Here is a 19232-nt window from a genome sequence, read left to right on the forward strand (position 1 = left end):
CATGCTCTTAAATAGCTTGGGCTTGCATTTTATTACAGCTTGGTGTAGTGGTTAGATTATGGCAGCCTCTAATCTGACAAACTGAGTCTGATTCATGCAGTCACTTTGAACTAGTCAGAGTCCTATTAGAGTTGTTCTCACAGACCAGACTCTTAGAGCTCTCTAAGCTCCACCAGCCTCACAGGGTGTCTGTTGTCGCAAGAGAAAGGGAAGACAATTCTAAGATGCTTTGAGACTCCTTTGGGAAGTAAATAGGATATAAAAACCAACTCTTCTTCTGATCTCACATATATCTAAAAGGGGACCACTGGACCTTATTATAGGTTTCCCCCACAGACACTGAAATCTTTTCGTCCACTCAACCAATGCCTAAAACAGCCCCTCTGGCCACATCCTACCCTTTAGGCACTTTGAGGCTGTGGCGGCCAGCTGCTTGCCACGTCCACACATCTTTGTCAAAGGGACAGAGCATTTATCTCCATGCCTGAGTGCAGGTGGCCTGGGAAGAAGCACAATTGAAAGAGAACCCTCCTTCTACTTTGCTTTGAAGAGAAAACCTTGCAAAGACGCTCCTTAATGTATTGCAGCAGCTTTCCTTCCTCCATGCATGCCAAAAGAGTGCTGCTTCTCACAAGAGGGTGCAAATACATGCCGAGCATGTCATCCCCCTCTCTCCCACCCCTGCCAGGCCTTGTCCTCACCTGGCTTTCTGCCTGCACAGTCTTGTGCTTCCTCCCTCCCTCCCTGGGACTGCCCCCTCCCCTTGCACAGCTGTGAATTCAGCAGGCCCAGAAGCAGGTGGGTAGGAGACGGGTTCTGCCTCATTCATTCCTCCTCTGCGATTCCTACAACTCTCCCCTCGCTTGTGTTCTCTCAAGGTGACCTTCTCCTCCTGGGCAGGATTTCCATGTATCGATTACTTGGCTCAAACCGTCACCAACTCAATGAGCTCCAGCTTTGCTGTTGGCTGCTCTTTCAGGGAGCACCCCCCCACACACACACACATACACATTTTGTATGTGCCTCCCCCCCCCCCACACACACACTGGCTTCTGCCTTCTCTCCCCCCCTCCCCTCCAAATCTTAGGCAAGGTACCATAGCCTGCTGGAATTTCTGGCAGGAAAACCAGTCTCTGAGCCTGTCTTTTACTGCAAGGCTGCTGATTCAGCTGCCCGCAAAGGAAGAGGGTGTGCTGTTATTGCCAGGGGAAGGCATACAGGAGGCTTCCAAATAGATAGCAGGTCAGTGGCTCAAGGGAACAGATCCCTGGATTCTCCATATGGCATTAGAGGTTTGCACAATGTCCGCTGAATGTCATCCTCTGATGAGGTGTTCTCTTTTCTGCTTTAATAGCTTGGAACATGCAGGGCTGCTGGGGGGGGGGCATCAATGGGGGGGGGGAGGCAAAGTCAGCTGAAGGGCCCCTGAAGTCAGCGTCATGCTGCATCCTTCTGAACACTTTTCCAATTATGGTCCTTTTAATGCCATTCTGGCTGCAGCCAAGAAGAGTTCAAAGAAGTCTGAGCACAGTAAAATGTACTTGGAATATGGACTAAACTTAGGGGCTTTTCGCACGCCTTCAAAATCGCACAATGGTTGCCAATTGAAAACGCTACTGATTTGCCATTATGCACAACGTCGTTGACAATTTACCACACACCTGAAACCGATCCGCAAAAAGCGCTTCCTTGTAGCGCTTTCAGGGAAATCCCCAAAAGTGGATTCACCCTCCGGAAAGCGCTACACTCCTGCAACCAATCTGCAACACTAGCGGGAAAGTTCTGTGCGTTACCATTGTTGTGGTTTCTACAAAGTCCCTCCCCCTGGCTCTCTCCTCTGATCTTCCAGCGAAGTGATCGCCATTTTTTTTCTCCGAGCGAGCGGAGATCAACGCACCGGCGAGCCTCCGTTTAGCCAGTGAGGCTTCCCCGGCTGCAGTCCCTCCCCAGAGCTGTTTAAAGTCACTAAGCACAAACAACAGAGAAGCCCGTTTGCTGATGTATTTTTCCTTTATTTTTCACACTGTTTTCGGCTGAAAATCGGGCCTGTGAGGGGGGGGGGATTTTTTTTTTCACTTGGGGGAGCGTGGCAACGATGAAACGACAGCCCAAACACACCTGCCAGCTGATGGGTCTCTCCGTTGCAACGAATCAACACATATTCGTTGCAATGGGTGTGTTTTTTAAAAAAAAAAACCTTTCTTAAAGGGAAAGGGGCTGTTTGGGAGCATGCTAACGGCTGCCCATTGGCTGCTTGACGGCCAGGGGCAGGACGAGCTCGGCAATAGCGCTTCCTGTCTAGCGATTTTTGCTGAGACCGGAAGCTTGTGGGAAACGATAGAAACGCAACTGGATTCCACTACAAAGTCAGGTATGCATAATGACGAATTGCACTATTTTAAATGGCGATTTTTCGTTCAGCAAACAATTTGCTACAAGGATCCCGGTGTGGAAAGCCCCATAGCTTTCTGCAAGACTGAAGCAAATCATTAGTTAGTGCATTGCAGCAAGATTAAATTACCTTTCACCTGCCTTTTCCTTAATTGTACTCCCTCTTTTCCACATGTTTCTTATTTATTGCTCTCTCCCTCCATCTAATTTTTCTTTGTTTCTCGCCTTCCCCCCCCCCCCCCCCATTTATTTCCAGGTCTTGGTCTTCTCATCCCTACCTTGCTTGCTAACAGAATGTTCTTAATACTAGTATTGGAGTAAACCTTTTTTGATATTATGAACAGAAGGGGAGTGGGTAGTATTTCCTCAAGATCTGATATGGTGGGCTTTATGACAGCTGAGATGAATGCTTCCTTGTTTTGCTCAGGCAAGGTACCAAACACACAAAAATGAAACTTGCTTCTTATTTAACAACAAGTTGAGATGGTTAGAGTGAGTATGAAGGAAGGTTCATAATGAAGTAGGAAGAATATCATATAGGATATACCTTCTAGCATTTTAGCTGTTGCCTTCTCTGCCTCTGTGTGTCAGGATGTGAAGTGGCAATCCATTTTCGTCCAGCAGGATATGAGGTGGTATGGCCTAGGCCATACTCATTAGCAAAACCAAGAGCTTGAGTGCTCTGTCTCTGGATCCAATCTTCCTCTCCCTTTCTACCAGCTATGAGTGTGCAGCTGTGCTCCTGAACATACATCGAATGTAATCACAACAATTGAAATATTAACGGGAATTTCTGGATGGGGGCTTTTGCACCCAGGACAAATAATCCGCCTTTTAAGACTGCATACCTGGCTAACCCAAACAATGGAGACAAAGCAACAGAAACCGTACAATCTCTGTGCCAAAATCTATCATCTATCTATCTATCTATCTATCTATCTATCTATCTATCTATCTATCTATCTATCTATCTATCTATCTATCTATCTATCTATCTGACTTTTAGCCTGCTACTCCCAGAATAGCTCATGACAGGTAACAATAGTCAAGTGAAATCCCCAATAACCCCCCCACACACATAAAATCCAGCATACCAAAACCACAAGTTCAGCAGTGAATAATTCTGCCCCTGCCCAGTCCTCCAGAAAGCAACTTGCCATGGGCGGGGGCGGGGGGGATGGAGACTTGCCTGATGGACTGGTGTAGAATGGACTGGTGGAATGGTCATGTCGGGGCTGTCTCATGCCCAGCCTCTTCCAAGGTTTGGGAGATTCATTATTTATTAATTATATTTTTATACCGCTCTCCCTGGAGGCTCATGGTGGCTCAATCCCATTGTGGGCTTATATGAAACCATCTGGAAAGGTCAATCAAATAACTATCAGTGAATGGAAGGGGCTTGTTGTTACTGAGTAGCCTCTGTGTGGATAGGCTAGATGGCACAGGCTAAAATCTGTCTGTAAATAAACAATGTAGCAGAGAATGTCGAGGGCTGCCCTTCACTCTGCCTGGTGTGTGGGACACAGCTCTGATAACGTTATTTATAGCACTGAACTGGCATGTGGCTCCTGGTGGCAATTTGTATTTATGTGGAAATGTCTGGAGCACTGTTACTGCTGTCGATTATGCAGTAGATCAAGCAGAGTGTGGCCTACATGCATGGCATCTAGGAATCCCAAATGGGGTTCCATTGAACACTTAAACAAATGGCACTTCCATCCAATTAAGAGCATTCACACAGAGCCATTTTGTGTATGAGACTCTTGCTTTGGTCCCTTAGCGGTACACATGTCTGTCTGTCTGTCTGTCTGTCTCCTTGCTTCATTCTGTCCCTCCCTTCTCAGCTTTCATTCATCTCCTCTTTTCCACTTTACACTCAAACTAACCCTGAGAGGTAGGTTTGGATGAGTATGTGTGACTGGCTCAAGATCACTTCCATGGCAGAATGTATATTTGAACCTGGGTCTTTCAGTTGCTACTCTCTTATTCTAATCACTGCACCACACTGAGCCAGAAAGCTTATTTGTATTGCAAATGCTTCTCTTTTGCCTTAAGAATGACTTCCACAGAAAGGATACAGAGGTTGAACACTGATTTCAATGTCACTTAAGAAAATGATCAACATTTTTACAGGTATTCTCTGCCCACATGAAATCCCAAGCCTATATTGGTAGTAATTTCCTCTTATACAAGATCTGGAAACTCTAAATGAAAGAAACTGCCTGAATGGAGTAGAATCTTCAGTTCTGCATGTCTGTAATCCAGCTGAAGGAACAGATCATGTTGTCCCAAGCACTTTGGCATGACATATCCCCAGAGATGCAGTTGAGATTGTGCAAATGACCTCACTCCCACCACTGATTTCCATTCATGTCAGGGCAGCAGTTTGCAAAGTGTCAGTAAAACAGGGGAAGAATTGTATCTTATGCTGAGAAGAATTGTATCTTCCATATGACTGACAGCAATGAGGAGCATCACATGGAGGGCTCTATGAACTCTAATTTTTACAGCCCTCTAAAGCAGTAGCACTACTCTGAAATAAATACTGAGTTAACATTGGCCAACACTTAACTCAGCTTCTTTGGCCATGATTTAAATATGCCACTGACTAGAGAAAAGAAATAATCGATGCGATGTGGCATGCAACCCGGCATCTTCTTTCACTGGGTCCTTCGTCACTAAGCATATGAGCAGGAGATCTGTAGTCCCAGCTGGTGTTGTGATGCTGTATGAATGATGTCCACGTAGTCACTTGGAATGCATAACGGCAACAGTTTTAATGAGATGTTGGGTGCGTGCAAAATTGCACTGGTCAGTTCCCTTGTCCCACCATCATCATGTTTCAATCAGGCTTTAATCTTCAGAGTGAAGGATAATTTCATGAGCAAAGATAAATGAAAGCTCTTCTTCCCACCACAGTTGTTGCATTGATGAGGAGAAGCCTCATGAGCCTTGGCCTCTACACAACTACATACGGGAGTCTTCTCAGGCTTGCAGACTCACCAGAACACAGGGTGAGGCTCCTTAAACTACTGCTAGGGCCAATCTAATCCATGGAAGTGTGTATTCCAGTGTCTTCTCTAGTCCTCACATTCATTAATTACACTCGACATGGATGTTTATTATTTGAGAGGCCAGTCCATTTGAAGGTCTTAATAGAGGAACTTTCCATGACTAATAAGTGCCTTGCAAGTGCCAATGCTCGTCCAAAGTGATCCATGTGTGTTATGTTAGCAATCTTTACAATAACATTGTAAGTCAGGCCAGAATTATTTGTCCAAGTGACTTGGCTCAGAGTTTAACAAGTATACTATATATCCTGATATAGGAAGCCACTTGACCCTATGAAAATACGCCCCACCATTATTACCACGTAACTTTTGTGTGCAGCAACTTTCATCCATACCAGTAGGACAGGATAGCCTCGAACATAGCAAGAAATTCTCGTTAGGGAAAGTAGAATTATGCTGAATAGCCTAAAAGAAACTAATGGAGAGGGAGACCCCTTGTGACAGAGAATAGGGACTTTATAGGTTGTCAGGGAAAGGACTGACATGACCCCTATTCCAGGGGAAGATGACAACTCTATAGGCACCCAGCACAGCGTTTTTGAAAGTTCGTGTGGTTGGGTGAGCCATCTGTTGGGAATCGCCTTTGACCTTCACTTATAAATAATAAATAAATCTGCACTGGAGAGATGCTGGAGGGATGGAAAGCAGGAACTGAGCACAAGAGATCATTTTACTTAGTGTTGGCATTTTCCCCAGTCAAGGCTCCAGTGCCTTCAATAGCTGGGTGATAGGGAAGTACTTCTCCATGTGTGTACATCACCAAGGCCAAGCCACTAAGCCCATTTGATACCTGTGTGTCTCCTGCATGTATGGCAACAGGAGCAGAACAATTACACATTATTTATGTTATTCATCAAATAATATTTACAAAATATTTTCTTAGTTAACCTTTATAGAACATAGTTTGAATCCAGTGGCACCTTTAAGAACAACAAAGCAGTCTTCTTCAGATGCTATGAAACAGAATTTCCTCAGCCATTACATATAGGAAGAGAGGGTGGAGGGATAGTTGCCAGGAAGCACTATAATCGCAAAGTTACTTATACACCTTGGCTGTATCTAGCCTTTGTGTTCACAAGCTGGCATGTAAGCATGGGACAAAGCCAGCACTCACATACTTGTTCTTCTTCTACATGCATGGATTCCAACAAATGTATTGTCATCTACAGAAATTAAAATTGACAGCAGTAGAGCCTCTATGACCAACCCCTTCAAAACAAAACTATGGCCATTAGGTGAGAATCTTCAGATAAAGAATCCCATGATGGCACAGAAAGCAGCAGATTAAATAGACTCTCATGAAAACCGGTTGAATACATATGCATTGAAACAAGTAAAGGGTGTAAATCAGTGGTCCCCAAAAGGGACCGGGACCGGTCCGTGGATCAGTTGGTACCAGGCCGCAGCTCCTGCTCGTCCTCCTCCCTGGCTGCTGCCTTGGTGGCTGCCCTGTCACTCTGCCGCCGGCTCACCTTTGGCTGGGGCTCCCCCTCGGCATGGCACTGCACAGCTGCTGCTGGCAGAACCTCCCAGCGGGTGGTGGGAAGTTAGGGGCACCGGCAGGAAAGCAAGTGGAACAGGGGAGGGGCTCAGGGAGCGGCATGTCCTTTGGCAAAAGACTACCCCCCCCCCCGGGCCTCAGTAAAATTGTCAAGCGTTGACCGGTCCCTGGTGATAAAAAGGGTGTTAATTTACACTGGTGTAAATTAACAGAACAATGCCTAGTTTATTGCTCTGGAAGCAAGACAAAGGTTGGGTACAGGCAGATTCCTGGGATCAGGATGTCTTGCTGGGTGTAAAAGATGCAAGGCTTCTTTAGATATTGGGCCTTATCTTGTTTTCCTACTCAGTTGGCCCTTTTTGCACTTGGAATTTTCTGTTCTCAGTGTATTCACCCCATGACTTTTTAGTCATTCTGCTCTTTAGTTGCCCAAACCAAGCCGTAAATAACTCAGGACTCTTTTTTTCTGCAGCCATTTAGCACTTGGCTCTCTGCGAGTTCAGTTTTCCTTTGCCTTATTTTAGAGTGGGTTTGGAATGTTTCTTCTCGCCCCTTTCTGCAGAAGTAAAATGAAAAGGATAACTGTTTCTCTAGTCTACTCTTCCCTGGCTGGCTTTGCATGCTCCAGTCTAATTGTGTTCTTTTGGGAGCTTTTTTTTTTTTTTTTTAAATGCTTCCTTAAAATCCGAGGGCCTTTTTTTTTCCCTTTCCAAACTTGTCCGTACTGTGAAAATCAGAGTAATGGATAGCATTTTAACCCTGGCATATGCAACGGCCAAGAAATGTATACCTTGTCCGTTCCTCCTTTGGTCCTCTCCCCTCCCTTTCTCCCAGGTGGGAAATAACATCCTTCTCCTGCCCCCCATTTTCTCTCCCACAAACACACAAATTGTATGGAAACAGCTACACAAGACCACCTTCCTGCTAACATAAGAATGCCCATGGTGATTTGGACCAGTTGTGAACTGAGTGCAGAACAACAGTCACATCCCCCCACAAAAAACAAAACAAACAAAAAACAATCTACCGTGTTGTTCAGTTTTTCAGTTGTTGCAGAAAAATTACAATGATTACAAAGAATGCAACTACAAAGAAAATTACTTGATGCAGAGCTGAGAGACATAAATCACTGCAAGTCTATGCACTTCCACCTCAAACAAACTGTGAATTAACACTTGAAAGCAGAAAGGGCATTTGACTCTTGAGGAATGTACTTTTACTATCTGCCAAGGCAGTCGACTGTTATGGAAACCATTTTTAACCATCAGTGGAAATTCCCTGCCCTAGGGTTGCCCTGATCAACAGAAATTCCCTGTCCTAGCGTAGCCCTGATCTGGAAAAACTAGGCTAACCAGAACTCATCAGAACTTGGAAGCTAAGCAGGGTAGGCCTTTGTTTGTACTTGGATGGGAGACCACCGAGGAAGTCTGGGATCACTGCACAGAGGCAGGCAAAGGCAAACTATTTCTGAATGTCTCTTTCCTTGAAAACCCTACAGAGGGGCCATAAGTTGGCTGTAACTTGGCAGCACTTTCTACCAGGGTTTTCAGCCTGATAGGAGACTCCCCAGCAGGAAACTCTGTACCAAGGATAAGCCCTTGCCATCAATGTTGTAATGTCAGCAACGTAATTATGTCAGTTCCAGCACAACTTGGAAGTGGCTTTATTGTATTACTAGCTTCAAAGCCCGTTCCTAAGAACGGGCCTTGAAAGGGCCCCCTACCCTGGCCCCTGGCCAGGCAGCTTAAGGTGGCTTTGGGCCGCAGCGCGCAGTGGGATCAAGTGGGGCAAGCGGGGGCTGGCCAGATCATTAGCAGGCCCAGGACAGAGCTCCTTAGCAGGCAGTCAGCAGGCCCTCATGAGCAGGTCCAGCCTAGCAGGCCGAGATGCCCTCATGAGCAGGCCAGCCTAGCAAGCCAAGAGGCCCTTCTGAGCAGGCCCTGCTGGATCCAGGCACTGGATCCAGGCACTGAGCTGCATCTGAGAGCAAAGAGGCTAGAGGCCAGGAACGGAGGGCGGGAGCTGCAGGGGAAGGTCCAATCAGGGCGCAGCCAGTATTGCTGGCTGCGCCCTAATTGGCCCTATTTCAACTTGGATGGCCGGACACGTTCCACCCCCCCCCCAGGCTGTTTCACAAATATATAGAGGAACCATGGATAAGGGTGTGCAGTGTTCTGCCATTTGCCCAAAACTTTTTTAATTCTAAAGTTTTGAGCTTATCCTAGAGCATTGCTCAACCTGATGATGGTCATAGATAAGCCTTACAATGACTATTATGGTAGCTATGATGGATAAATGGAAAATGCATGGCCATGGGACCAGAGCTACCAATTATAATTACTGGTATATGGGTGAGTATGCAAGTGTGCATGAAAACAGCAGGGGGAGGATATCAGACCCGGTTTGTAGGTTTCTTGATAGCATCTGGTTATCTATTGAAAACAGGATACTGGTCTAGGTGACCCAGAAGGGTTATATTCATTATAGTGAATAAAAGGATTTCACTGGGCTAAAAAAAAGTGGGAGGAGGGGATCTCTTGGGGCCTTTTTGCACGGGGATCTTTGTTGCAAATTGGTCACTGAATGAAAAATCGCCATTTAAAATAGTGGAATTCGTCGTTATGCATACCTGCCTTTGTAGTGGAATCAGTTGCGTTTTTTAGCGTTTCCCACAGGCTTCCGGTCTCGGCAGAAATCGCTAGAAAGGAAGCGCTATTGCCAAGCTCGCCCCGCCCCTGGCCGTCAAGCAGCCAATGGGCAGCCGTTAGCATGCTCCCAAACAGCCCCTTTCCCTTTAAGGAAGGTTTTTTTTAAAAAAAAAAAAACAGACCCATTGTAACGAATCTGGGTAGATTCGTTGCAACGGAGAGACCCATCCAGCTGCCTGGGGTGTTTGAGCTGTCGTTTGATCGTTTGATCGTTAACACGCTGGCTCAGAGTGAAAAAAAAAAATCCCCCCCCCTCTCACAGGCCCGATTTTCGGCTGAATGGAATGTGTGAAATGTGTGTGCTTAGTGACTGAAGGGGAGGGACTGAAGCCGGGAAGCCTCTGTTTGAGCTGACATTTGATCGTGGCCACACTGCCTCCGAGTGGGAAAAAAAAATCCCCCCCTCACGGGCGCGATTTTCAGCCGAAACAGTGTGAAAAATAAAGGGAAAATACATCAGCAAACGGGCTTCTGCGGGCTTCTTGTGCTTAGTGACTGTAAACAGCTCTGAGGAGGGACTGCAGCCTGGGAAGCCTCACTGGCTAAACGGAGGCTCGCCGGTGCGTTGATCTCCACTCGCTCGGGGGAAAAAAAATGGCGATCGCTTCGCCGGAAGTTTGGAGGACAGGCTCAGGAGGAGGGACTTTGAAGAAACCGCAACAATGTTAACGCACAGGTCTTTATCGCTATTGTTGCAGATTGGTTGCAGGAGTGTATCGCTTTCCGGAGGGTGAATCCACTTTTTGGGATTCCCCTGAAAGCGCTACAACGAAGCGCTTTTTGCTGGTCGGTTTCAGGAGTGTTGCAGATTGTCTACGACGTCGTGCGTTAAGGCAAATTAGTAGCGTTTTCAATTAGCAACCATTGTGCTATTTTGAAGCCGTGCAAAAAGCCCCTTGTTGCTACTAAAGTTTTTGTCATTTCAATGGAAGATTTTACAATGTTATCGATTTCATTGTAGGTTTAATCTTTGCAATAGCAAGCAGTGTACTGACGAGTATTTTTAGATACCATATGGAACAAATACATCACAAAAGAAAAAAATGAATAGACTTCCTATTGGCATACAAGACTTTAGATGATGAGGTCTCCTCTGGTATCACCTTAGCTTATGCCCTAAGAAAACATGAGATGTAGAACCCTCCTCTCTAATATATTTTTTGCTTGCTTCTGTTGCTTTTCTCCATTTCCTCCTGAGCTGATTTTGCACTTCCATTATGGATCCTGCTGAATTCAGATTGATTTGAACTCAGGTCTTCCTCTGTCCCCCCATCCCCATTGAAACAGAAAGTGTCTGCACTCGATTGTGGAAGCTCAGAAGGGGGGAGGGGAGCCAAGTGCAGCAGGAGTCTCTCTCTTTTTTCTTGAATGGGAGGGGTGAGAGAATTAGAGACAACAGAGGGGGGGAGAACTAAGAGGCAAATCTCTGCTGAGAGAAGTTAGGGCTTCTGGAGCACAGTCACCTTAAGGGAAGCCTTGCAACTGGGAAGACTTTGAACTGACCCCTTGGCTAATCAGGGAAGACTTCCTTGCTACAGCGTTCAAGACACGAGGCAGAGTTATTACGCAAAGACCACAGATCTGCACTCTTCCTGATGCTGGTTTTTGAAATATTGCGGCTTATATCCACTCCAGGATATCACAGGGGAAAGGTAGGGTCTCCACAAATCATGTTTGTTGCAGAGGAAAAAGTGCCCCAAATCAGAATGCCAGTTGAATTCAGTGTGGACAGGATAGATTCATTCAAATTGGGACTGGGTAAAAAGCCCCATGTGTAGTCTTTGAGGATTAAAAGAAATAAATAACTGTTATTTACCTTACCCAACATCTGGACAACTCAAAGCAGAAAAGCTGGTCTGGAAGAGATCCCCTGGGATTGTCACAGCAAAAGTGTGACTTGCAGCTGAGTCTGTAAATGGGAGAGAAGCACAGAGAAAGTGTCAGCAACATAATTTGCCATGACTTCATCACTTGGAGTGTGTTTTTCCCCCTACTGCTTTGCAAACCAGAGAGTCTAGCAATCAATGCAGCAGGGGCAGCAACAATAAGCGGCATTTTTCTGAGCTGCACTCCAGAGGGCTCTCCTGGAGTTCAGACAGGGTTTCATTTTATAGCACCTGCAACCTGCAAATAATCTATAAGGTATTTCCCGAAAAGCAGAGAAATAAACCGGGGAGGCAAACACAATCTGTAGACAAGAATCTGGCAGGCCAGTTTCTATTACAAATCCCTAGATACCTTGAGATCCACATGGTTGTCACATCACTAGCTTTTCAAACTGTGTACCATCTTTCTTTCAAATATCTTCAACTTTAGCTAAAACAGAAATGTAACAAACAGTATACTCAGGCTCCACAGAAATGCAGGAACTGTCCTCTTTCTTCTGAATGTACAATAAAAAAAGCAAGTTTAATTCTGGCCTTTTCTGTCATTTCTGCCATTTCTGTCTACCAAATCAAAGTAATTCCAAAATGTGGTAGAAAACAAGAAATGTTAGCACCTTTTGTTCCAAGTGTCTGTATGGGGGTGTCTCTTTCAAACCAGAACTTAAAGGCAGAAGTCATGGCCCACTGCTAACCCACATCTGCATCTTTAGACTCAGTCCAACACCAAACATGCAGCCAGCAAATTTCCTCCATATAAAAGTCCTTGAATCCATTCTTGCACTCATAAAGTAAATAAACAAGTACATAGTTGCATGTGATTGACATGATTACCACAGTTCTGAGATCCCTCCATGAACCTACAGTAATTTCTGGAATCACAGCAGTCTTCTACAATTAGACACACAGGTACTTCTGGTTTACCATGCTGCCTTGTCCACATGAAAATAGGCAAGCATACACCCCACGATACAGACATGTAGGAAATGTCATGCCAGTGATATGTAGCTATATTGGTTCTTTACATCATGCTTCTAATAATATCAATTTTTGAGATGAAGCAACAAGAAGGAAATGCCACTTGACTGAAATGACGTTTTGGAAGGTAGCATGTGATCACTTAACATGGAGAAGCTGCAGTCTGTAGCTTTCTTTGAAGCACAGTGGCACATTTAGTAAGAGCTTTATTTTTAATCTCAGTGAAGGAACTAGCATCAGATAAATACCCTAGTTAAGGGTTGTCTAGGCAGCTCGACTGATTACCAGCCCCAACTGTAATTTGTTCATGGTTAATGAGGCCAAGATTGTTTTACTCAGACTGGTGGCATAACCCACATTTGGATGCCATACCCAGCTTCAGAAGCTTCCATCCAACTTGTTCATTGTGGGTAAATTGCACCACAAGGTAAAATTAAACTGAGCAGATGGTACTAGGAAATAGCTTCTATTATGTAATGTATTCTTACACATCATAAAATGATTTCAGAGTAGCTACCACCTGACAAAACATCTAGTGGCTGACCAATCAGCCACGAATAGACAAGATACCTCTTCTTCACAAGGGCACATCCTGGAACCAAATGAATGACCATGCCATGTACTCAGTCCTTGATAACTTTTAGACCAGCCCAAAACCAGATCTCTCTGCTTAATGCAGAAATCAATTTCTTGAGCTTATTTAATGACGTTGGCAAATATAGTATTAAACAGCAATGGCAAATTAATATATCACTGTATCGACTCTTTAAAAAATAGCTTTGTTGTTTTTCTATATGTTCTAAAAGGGGATTCAAACTAATACTGAAAACCCTCTTTATCCCCAGCCATTCCATTTATTGCAATGCATCAATCACAACTTACTGTTCCTTGGTTTAGAGATCAAATAATCTTCTCTGTCTTTAAAAAGCTCTGTAAAGTAATATGAATGTCTATATGAAAACTGAATAAATAAATGGAAAGAAAGAACTGTGAAGAGGGGCAAATCATTCTATTCATGGGCACTCAAAAAGTATGAACAGGATCTTTTAAAAGCAACATCTCTTTTTACTGTGTTACCTGACTTCGTTTTCTCTTTAATCAATGTCAAGAAACCACCTGACACACGCAGACTGAGTAATGGTTGATACTCATTTGGACTTAGCTAGCACCGGCTCTGTGTGTGTGTGTGTGTGTGTGTGTCGAGTGCCACAAGTCCCAGCCAACTTCTGGTGACCCTTCAGGGTCTCCAAGGCAAGAGATACACAGAGCTGGCTCGCTATTGCCTTCCTCTGCATAGCAATTCTGGACTTTCTTGTTGGTCTCCAAGTACTAACCAGCACTGACCCAACTTAGCTTCTGAGATCTGATGACATTGGGCTGGCCTGAATCAATTCATGGGCAACACTGTCCATGTTTCCAGTGTTAGCCAGGAAGTCTCCTCACATTCGGCCAGTTCAAGGACCAATGGCAAATAATGTGCAGAATCAGCCTGAAGCTCCACCTACACATTACCATGTCTTGTGAGTCTTCAGAATAACACAAAGAATTTGTATCCCACATACAATGGGAGTTTTGTGCTTCCCAGACTCACCCTGGCTTTTTTCTCAACGTGGCTAGAGATCATAGGGAGAAGCCACGCTCTTCCCTCTCATTTCACTGTGTCAAAGCATTTCATGGAACCCCTATTGTAGTAATGTCAGTAACATGATTATACAGTGGAGCCAATAAGACAGTTAGCAGGTGCAAAAAACATTGTGTGTATGTGAGAGAGCATGAGTGTGTGTGTGGATCACAAAGCTAATTTTTCCTGTGCATTCTCATCACAAACAGAACAAAGGTACAAAACTCCCATTGCATTTGCATAGAAAATAAGTGTGTTGTTCCCCAACAAACACAAGGACTTGTAATGTATCAATGAGCCCAAGACACTTCCAGCAGCCCAAAGTGCCTGCCTGCTTCAGCATGTGCTGCAGTCTCCTTGTGTGACATCATAGTGTTTAACTTTCCCTGGATTGTGTCATTCCTTAATTGCTGAATGGGATTGATTCAGCCAGACTTGTAAGCTGTAGAAAAAGATCCACTTCAGCTGAATCAGGTACTCAGCCAATGGAAGAGAGCTGCATGGAAAACTTAGCAGGCAACAGTTGGTACTTGGGGCCATTCTGGACAGCAGCTTGATCTTGCCTCTTCCCCCACTAACTGATTTGTATTAGGATGGAACACCTTTGATTGTGACATGGTTTAAAGGCTCTCTGTCACTTCTGCTCATCATCATGACATCTTCTGCTGCACAAGCCACAGGGAGGCAGCAATCCATCTCTAGGAGGCACGGCTGACATCTAACCATGACATGGCCACTAAGGAAACAGTTGCTGTTTAAGGAGCTGCTTCACATCTAGCAAACCAGTCATACATCACGTCTTTCAGGCGAGCATCCCCCACATGTTGAAATTGTGACATATGGGAAACAAGGTAATTCCCTCACCCCTCTCAGTTCATCAGCTGCCATTGCTGTCTGCTGTAAGGAAACTTGCGATCATCAAGAGGCTGCAAGAGGCTGCAAATTGTCAGGACGTCATAGGTCATTCATCTGTCAATATACTAATGATTGGCTTCACATATGCTCCTTAGCTGCCTTTGTGCGATCAGGTCAAAAATGCAAAGGTAGAGCTGGGACATCTAATTAGATGAGGTACTGGGAGATCAAACATCGGATCTTACAGCACTGTAAACTTATAACTAGACAGGTAGGCTCCCAATCTGGATTGCTGCTACATGGAGGGGTTCATAGTGATGGGGCAGTGTATTGAACGAATGAATGAACGAATGAACGAATGAATGAATGCATGCATGCATGCAGTTTTGCCTTTTGAAACCAAATGCGTCTCTCACCACACATAGTGGCATTAGCCTTGGAAATAAAAACAATGTGCATATAATAACAACGCAAGGAGATATATTTTTGTTGTCGGGAAAACATGTGGGGATGGAAGGGCTAAGGTATCCTTTATGCACTGAAACAGGGCTCCATACAACTGTTATCAGTTCAAAAAAAAAAAGGAAAGGAAAGGAAAGGAAAGACCCAACCATGAATTTCCCAGCATCTTGTCCTTTAACCTCTGCATAAAATCTTTCAGACAAATCATTTGTAGCTTTGGAACAATTGCCCATATGGTGGTGTCATGCAGCTCCATTGCTCTCTATTTAACTCCCCTAGTGATGCCAGAGAGGTCTTGAGCCAACGCTTCATTGCTGAAAGTGAACACACTGAAATTTGACCAATAAAGTTGGAAGTGATGCTAGCTTGAAAAGGCAAAGATCTTGAAGGACACTGCACTCCCCCACTGTTGATGGGGCTTTGCAGATTTAGTTAAGAGCCTAGGGATTATACTGGATCCAGCATCACTGTTGGAGAAACAAAGCAATGCAGCTGTAAAATAATCCTTTCTTCCAACTCTGTAGCCCAGAAGATGGCCCCCTACCTTGACTGAGCTTATCTGGCCACTTGAATCCATGCCAAGGCACATCAAGTCTAGACTACTGTTATATTACACAGGCCTCTCCTCAAAGTCAACTCAGAGACTCCAGCTGGTACAGAAGATAGCAGCTCAGTTATTATCAGGAACTAGGTTGAGCAGGCATATTACTGTCATTCCACTATCACTTCATAGTTTGACCATCAGTTGCTGGTTCAATTCAAAGTATTGACATCATGCACAAAGCCCCTCAAGGGCTTGGCCCATTATAACTGTGAGCAACCTGTCCCCCTTTGCCAAGGGTGGCCAAACTGTGGCTCTCCAGATGTCCTTGGATCACAATTACCATGAACCCTTGCCAACATCTGCCCTATGCTCTGCCATGACAGCTTCGCTTCTTGGAGCAAAACCTCCTATAAGGGCCAACTGGCAAATGGAAATAATCAACAACTGCCTACAGACATGTTTCTTTTTTTCTGTTGTGGTCCTCACATTACGGAATGGCCTGCTTGAAAGGCTCCCAGACTTCTGCCTTTCCTCAAACTATGTAAAACTGAATTATTCAGGAGGGATTTTAAAATACAAGTAATAATACATCTACACTGTAATAAAATGTTCCAAAAAGTTGCTTTGGTAAAGGTATAGGGACTTTGGACTGTACTTCTGTGTATAGTACATGCTATCTGTTGCTGTAAGGATGATCAAATTACATAATTTCTGCAAAGTTTAAACATGTCATGTTATCAGATTCCATTATTTTCAGATTGCTGAAACCTCAGCCTTATTGCTGGATTTATTGGATGTCCCATCCTGTTGATTGTATTTTATTTACTCTGTGTAATCAGCCTTGAGACTCAGTGAAAAGGGTAGACTATAAATAATGAAAAAATAAATGCAATAAAATTTCTTATCAGATGAATAACTTGGTTTCCCCAGCAGCAAATTGTGCAATGCTTTCTTCTGCAAGGCTGATGAACCTAGGCATCCATATTCACCGGTAGATAAACAAAAATTGAGAGGTCTGTAACAGTTGTAACCACATCTGTGTGAGAGGAGGGGCAGTGATGCATTATCCACTTCATACTATCTGCTGCAAAGCATTTAAAAAAACCACATTTGAACAGGGCACCTTTTAAACCCACTGCAGCACAGTGAAAAGACAAGCTCTCCCTGCCAAATCCCCAGTTCTTCACACCAGTTAAAAGTACGGGAGCCCTGATACTGAAAGAATGGCCATTCCTGATACTGCCTATCCCTCAGTACTGTCTGAAATAGAGATGGGCGTGAACTGGCTCATGTACTAAACAATGTAATGAATTTTGGCCAGTTTGTTGTTAACAAACGGAAGTTCTTAGCAGGTCAATCTGCTTGAACTTTCCACAGATTTTCAAATGGTTCATGGAGGTTTGTGGCAGTGCATGAAATGATACATTTCCAAACAGACTGTCTCTGCTCAATCTAAAAGTTCACCAAACTTCAAATCAATAGGTACAGTGGAATTTAGAGGGAATGTCTAGGAGCATGCGGGGGAAGTCCCCTGTGACTTTGATGACTGTAGTTTGCACAGGATCCATTCTATCCACTCCTGAACCTCCTTAACCTGCGCCTGTTATTTCCCCAGAAAGCACTTTCCCCAGAGGGCTGTAATTTGGACCCTGTAAATCCAATCTTCACCAAACGGAGGGCAGCTAGAGGAGAGTCAGTCAGAAATCCCCTGTGTTTTTGGTGTCTCTTTTATATCAGGAACCTCACAAACTGAACCAATTCATTTGGCAGCCAAAATCAGGGCTACTAATGTCAACATGGGCCCCAGGATTTCCTCTGCTCCCCTTCTTAAGCCACACTGACCCAACCCAAGCACCATACAAAAGCAAATCTCTGTATGGGCCTGCCAGAGTGACCAGGCTCCCTTTGTTCTTTTAGTCCATCCTCCCACCTTGTTAGCCATGGCCCTAAAAGCAGAAAAAGAGCTGGGCTTTTGGTATTTTGCCTCCTTCTATCCAAAAGAGTCTCAAAGCAACTTACATTCACCTTCTCTTCGTCTCCCTACAGTAGGCATCCTGTCGTGTAAGTGAGGCTAAGAGAACTCGGGGAACTGTGGCTAGCCTAGCTGGCACATGTGGAGGAGTGGAAAATAAAACTGGTTTCTCCAAATTATTAGAAGCTGTATAAAATGTGTATCCCACAAATAGAGCATTTCTTCACAACTTTCCTTGGGAACTCGTTCCATGGCTGAATTGTGCATTTCTATTTTGGAAGCTGTGCAGGTTTAATTTAAACCAAGATGGAAATGGGGGAAAATAAATTTGAGGTATAGGGGGCAAGGATCCCTTTCCACATAAAAGATTTCCTTTTCCTGTCTGCTGCTGCTCACATTGGATTCTTAAAAATTCCTCAAAAGGCCAGATGCTGAGAGAGGGATGCTGTCCTGGAGTATTTGTCAATTATTTTCAGGGACATTTATCTAATTCTACAAACCATACATATCCCCCTTCACTGCTACTTCCATTTGACACTGAGAAAGGGCAGGAGTACTTTTTATCTTTTGCTCCTCCCTCCTTCCTCTCTCTGGCCAGTGAGGTAATCAAAGATTGTATGCAGTGGGCCGTGAACTGCGTTTCTAAACATTGTCTCTGCGTAGTGCTAGCGCTTCCCCAAAGAGCTGGTGAGGCCGTCCAGCACATTAGTAATCTGTGCACACACCAATGGCTTGCGCTTGCTTCCTCTTTTCTCCCTCTTTATTCTCATATGTCTGCAATGAATATTCATAATAAACTGCAAATTCACAGATCTACAACAGGGCACAAATGTGGATTAGTAAATTTGGCCAAGTAAATGAGCATTCACATTGCACTTTCTAAAATTCAGCTAAGTCCCACTCTATTCCTTCTATATCTTTTTTGGATGGCGTTTGGTGCAAACATCCCTCCCCCTGCCCACCATTGAACTACTAAAGCAAGAGGGTTTGGTCTGATTCCCTGGCTTTTAGATGCATTACCGACGTGTGTCATATTCTTTTGAGCCAAAGTTTCTGTCAACGGTCCACTGTGAGCTCTTTCTAACCCGCATTCTTGCCATTCCCTTTCCTGGCAGAAAATGGCTCCCCACCTGTGTGGAAGGGAAGGCCAAATTAGCAAAAGGCCTGTTTTATGGCTGGTCCTTGCTCGAATCAGCAGTGGATGCAAAAATGTTCGCAGCCAAGATGTCTCAAGGGAGCCATTGCC

General features: G+C 44.5%; 1 long non-coding RNA gene across 11 annotated transcripts in view; it reads right to left on the bottom strand.

Annotated features, from left to right (window-relative positions):
* The window catches only part of LOC143835996 (uncharacterized), a 172031-nt gene that overhangs the window by 129379 nt on the left and 23420 nt on the right, over nt 1-19232 (bottom strand). For 6 of the 11 annotated variants that reach the window (XR_013230440.1, XR_013230441.1, XR_013230446.1 and 3 more), the window contains exon 2: nt 11488-11580. This is a non-coding gene — a long non-coding RNA (uncharacterized LOC143835996). Of the gene's footprint in view, nt 1-2938; nt 3134-11487; nt 11581-19232 lie in introns of all 11 variants that reach the window. The other 5 variants (XR_013230442.1, XR_013230445.1, XR_013230437.1 and 2 more) reach the window with 3 other exon arrangements.

Source organism: Paroedura picta, chromosome 4 (genome assembly GCF_049243985.1).
Source record: "Paroedura picta isolate Pp20150507F chromosome 4, Ppicta_v3.0, whole genome shotgun sequence".
Taxonomy (NCBI): domain Eukaryota; kingdom Metazoa; phylum Chordata; class Lepidosauria; order Squamata; family Gekkonidae; genus Paroedura; species Paroedura picta.